General features: G+C 32.9%; 1 pseudogene; it reads left to right on the forward strand.

Annotated features, from left to right (window-relative positions):
- Positions 1–2873: 2873 nt before the first annotated feature.
- LOC145717917 (small ribosomal subunit protein eS24 pseudogene) lies at positions 2874–4385 on the forward strand (annotated as a pseudogene).
- Positions 4386–5305: the final 920 nt, after the last annotated feature.

Here is a 5305-nt window from a genome sequence, read left to right on the forward strand (position 1 = left end):
AGTGGAAAAAAAATAAGTCTCAAGAGGTGAAGAGAGAAAAAGAATAGAAAAACAAAATTGGAGGAGATAATGACTGAACACATTTTAAAACTAGAGAAAGACATCAAATAAATGATTCAAAATGCTGTATGAACCTGAAACAGTTAATATAAATTAATTATATATAAATTCATAATATATAATTTCTATAAATTTATATAATATATAATTTAAAATTTATTTAAATTTATATAAATATAATTTAAACCATACATAGGGGCGCCTGGATGGCTCAGTTGGTTAAGCGACTGCCTTCAGCTAGGGTCATGATCCTGGAGACCCAGGGCAGGCTCCCTGCTCAGCAGGGAATCTGCTTCTCCCTCTGACCCTCCCCCCTCTTGAGCTTTCTCTATCAAAGAAATAAATAAAATCTTCAAAAAAAAAACAAAAAACAAAAACATAGACACATCATAGTAAAACTGATGAAAAAACATCTTAAAACAAATCATAATATTAAAAACTACCAAATTGTATACTTCAAAATGGTTAAAAGGGTAAACTTTATCTCAAGAAGTTTAAAAAAAAAAATGAAAATAAATGATGTTCAAAGTATTACTAATTAGACTTGGGCTTACCTCAACAGAGATGACAGAATCCACAAGAAAAGTGAATGGTAATCTCAAAACGCCAAAAGAAAATAATTATAAACAAAAACCAAAATAATTTCACACCTCCCAGACTTACATTTAAATAGTAAAAGGGTGCTCTTCAGGAAGAAGGAAAACAATTCCAGATACAAAGAAATACAGGAAGAAACGAGGACACTGGAAAGCATAAATTTTTGAGTAAACCCAGAGGACTATTGAGTATAAACAACAACAATGATAATAATGTTTTGTGGAGTTTAAAATATTTCTGGATTTAAAATACACAATTAAAACAGCAGATGATTTCAAACATAAAAAAATGGAGTTACTGTGTTTGAAGATTGGAAGAAATCACAGATAAATGCTATAAATATCTAAGGTATTCACTAAAATAATAATAAAAAAGTATACAGTGACCATGTGAATACAAAGTGAAAAAAATAAAAACTAGTAAATCCAAAAGAAGGCAAGATAAGAAAGAGGACAAGAACCTAGAATAGATGGAAGACATCAGATGGCTTTAGCAATATACTAAATTTAAATAAAAACATATGTACTAACTATAGTGAATATAAATGAACAATATACAATTGTCAAACTAAATACAAATATACATGCTTCTTAAAGGAAACAAATCTTAAATATAAGAATACAGAAAACTGAAAGTAAAAAGATGGTTAAGATATCTCATGCACATTTTAAACAAAAGGAAACTGATGTAGCTAGGCTACTATCAGGCAGAATAAACTTAAGGAAAGAAGCACCGCTAAAGACAGAGAGGGATGCTTCATTACAATAACAGAGCCAATCCATTAAGAAGATAACACAATTCTAAATTCATATGAATCTAGGGGCACCTGGGTGGCTCAGGTCCTGATCCCAGGGTCCTGGGATTCAGATCTGCATTGGTCTCCCTGCTCAGCAGGAAGCCGGCTTCTCCCTCTTCCTCTGGCCCTCCCCCCTACTCATGCTCTCTCTCAAATCAATTAATTAATTAATAATTTTAAAAATCTTTAAATTCATATGAACCTAATAACATAGTTTCCAAATACATAAGGAAATTTACACAGGATTGAAAAATGGAAAAAGCGTGCTCAAAAGGCACAAACTTCCAGTTATAAGATAAATAACAGGGACAAGTGGCGCCTGGGTGGCACAGTCAATTAAGCACCCCAACTCTTGGTTTCCACTCAGGATCATGAGATTGAGCCCTGTGTTGGGCTCTGTGCTTAGGGCACAGTCTGCTTAAGACTCTCTCCCCCTCTCCCTCAAATGAATAAATCAATCTTTAAAAATAAATAAATAAATAAGAGGGATGTAATGTATAACATTATAGCTATAGTTAACACTGCTGAATGGTATATTTCAAAGTTATTAAAAGAATAAATCTGAAAAGTTCTAGTCACAAAAAAATAAATATTTCTTTTTCTTTTTTTGTGTATCTATATGAGATAACAGATGTTAACTAAACTTGTGGTAATAATTTCACAATATATGTAAGACAAGTCACTATGCTGTACACCTTAAACTTATATATGTTTATCAATAAAACTAGAGAAAAATATTGAAACCACACACACACACACAAAATGGAAACAGACAAATTCACAACCATGGTGGGAGATTTTAACACAATTATCTCATTTACTGATAAATAAGAAAACAAAATATATAAATAAAATTATTAACAAATTACACCTAAATGGCTCAAAAAGAGCAATGCAACAGAATGAAGAGAATCATTTGCAAGTATACAAAATTATACCAAAAATGACCATAAAGCTTTAATTTACATAGAGCATGTTCTCTGCCCACAGGGGAATTAATCTAGAAAATGACAAAATATGGGGTGCCTGAGTGGCTCAGTCGGTTGTTAAGCATCTGACCTTTGGTTTCAGCTCAGGTCACGGGTTCCAGGCTCTGCATTCAGCCACTTGAGGAATCTCTTCCTCTACCTCTGTCCTCCCCACCCTCCCTCACTCTCTCAAATAGGTAGGTAGGTAGGTAGGTAGGTAGGTAGATAGATAAAAAATAACAAAATGTAACCTTAAAAATCGTTACGTGTTTTGAAACTAAGCTACACAATTCAAAATAACCATGGGGCAAAAAATAAATCACAATGAAATCTTTAAAATACTTTGAACTAAATAATCACGAAAATAGGCTTTATTAAAACTTGAGGTTTAGAGAAAAATTTATAATCTTAAATGCATAACTTAGGGGAAAAAAGCAAGCTAAAAATCAATGATGGAGGTAAAGAGTCACCAAACTATGGCCCACAGGCCAGTTACCTGTTTTGTAAATAGTCTTATGAAAATACAGGCAAACTAACTTGTTTTAAGTATTGCCTATGGGTGCTTTTGAGATACAATAGAAGAGATGAGTAATTGTGAAAAAGACTGTACCGGTCACAGGCCTAAAATACCTACTATTTGGAGCTTTAGAAGGAAGGTGATCTGATCTAGTCATTTCTCTCAAGAAGTTAAAAAAAAAAAAACCATCACGAACATATTAAACACAGATAAAATGTAGCTGAAATTGAAAGGAAGCAAAATGAACAACTCTAAAATATGTCACTTTAGCATGTGCATTTTTTTTTTTAAGATTTTATTTATTTATTTATTTCCTTGACAGAGAGAGAGCAAGAGAGGCAACACAAGCAGGGGGAGTTGGGGCAGGGGAGAAGCAGGCTTTCTGCCGATCAAGACCTGAGCCAAAGGCAAAAGCTTAACAACTGAACCACCCAGGCGCCCCGCATGTGCATTTTTTTGAGGCTGAAAACAATCTGGACTCAACAACTTTTACCTCTCCTTTAATTACCTAAAAGAATTTAGTAGGGGCTTTGCCCCAGAAAAAGAGCTATTACCAGAGATAACTTTGATCTGAATGATCTGCATGTCAATGCAAACATCTAATTACTAAACGTATGCTCTTCTTATGCTACTGTGAATTACCTTCCCCTTTTCCCAATGCTTAACTCAGGAAGGCATGTAAGGCAATAACCACCCGACTGCCAAGGGTATCACATTTTTATGAGGCTCCCTTATATACAAAATTAAATTTGAATTTCTCTTGTTAAATCTGTCTTATTTCAATTTAATTATTACATGAGCCAAAGAACCTAGAAGGGTAGAAGAAAAATTTTTCCTAACCTACAAAATAGACAAATTCCTACCTAACCTTAAAACTATTAAAGGAATTAAATTTGTAACTATATTCCCACAAACAAAACTCCAGGCTCAGGAACCTTTCCTGGAGAATTTTACCAAACGTTTAAGGATTCATAAACATATCACCCACCTTTAACTCTTACACAGCTTAAATTTAAAAAGAGGGAGCTCCTTTCCTCCCTGGCTGCTAGAAGCTCTGCGACCATCACGAACGACACACTAACTATCCGGACCAGGAAGTTCATGACCAACCAACTATATCAGCAAAAACAGATAGTCATAATGTTCTTCACCCCAGAAAAGCAACAGTACTTAAGACAGAAATTCGGGAAAAACTAACTGCGATGTACAAGACCACACCAGATACCCTCTTTGTATCTATATTCAGAACCCATTTTGGTGGTGGCAAGTCAACTGCTTTTATGATTCCTTGGATAATGCAAAGAAAAATGAACCCAAACATAAACTTGCAAGACATAGCCTATATGAAAAGAAAAAGACCTCAAGAAAACAGTGGAAGGAACACAAGAACAGAATGAAGAAAATCAGGAGGACTGCAAAAGCCAGTGTTGGTGTAGGCAAAAAGTAAGCTGGAGATTGGACAACAGAAGGAATAAAGATTCTGCAGAAACTTAATCTGTGGTGATTGTGCAAATTTTTCATGAAAGGATTAATAAACTTAAGAACTTTAAAAAAATGAAAAATAAAAATAAAAAAGAGGGAAAAGTTCCCCAATTATTTAATGAAATCAGCATATATTCAATACCAATACCTAACCAAAAACAAAAATTATGGAAAAGGATGAGCATATGCCAAAATCATTCAAGAACATAAGTGCAAAAATCTAAACAAAAGGTTACAAACCGAATCCCATATTATGTAAAAAAAAAACATGGCAAGTTTACTCTAAGAATAGAAGATCTTTTAACATTGATTTTAGGTATTTATTTACCACATTATCAGAATAAAGGTTTAAAAAAAAAACAATCAACCATGTTAGGAAATGTAAAGAAAGTATTTGACAATATCCACTATGTAATTTTGATAAAAACTCCTGCAAATTAGGAACAGAAGTAAAATTTCTTGATTTCATAAATGACATCCAAAAGAAAGTCATATGTAAAGGTGAAATAGTGGCCATCTGGTCCCTAAACTTAAAATCAGATGAAGATTTCACTCTCACCATTTCTGTTCAACATTGTCCTAGAGGTCCTAATGAGTGCAGTGATATGGGAGAAAAAAAATAAAGCATAAATATCAGAAAGGAACATAAATAAAACTTTCCACAGATGATTGAACTGTATATATAGAAAATTCTAAGAAACCCAAAAAAACCTTGAAATATTATCAATTAAATTATTAATTTAAAAGGGCAATATACAACAAACAATTGTATTTTATCCTAGGACCAAGCAAATTGGAAAAGAAAATTTATATTGTTTATAAATAACATCAGCATAATAATATTGAAGAACAAATTTAATAAAAGATGTGTAAAGTCTCTATATC

This window comes from Leptonychotes weddellii, chromosome X, assembly GCF_054177405.1.
Source record: "Leptonychotes weddellii isolate Sample4059 chromosome X, ASM5417740v2, whole genome shotgun sequence".
NCBI lineage: Eukaryota > Metazoa > Chordata > Mammalia > Carnivora > Phocidae > Leptonychotes > Leptonychotes weddellii.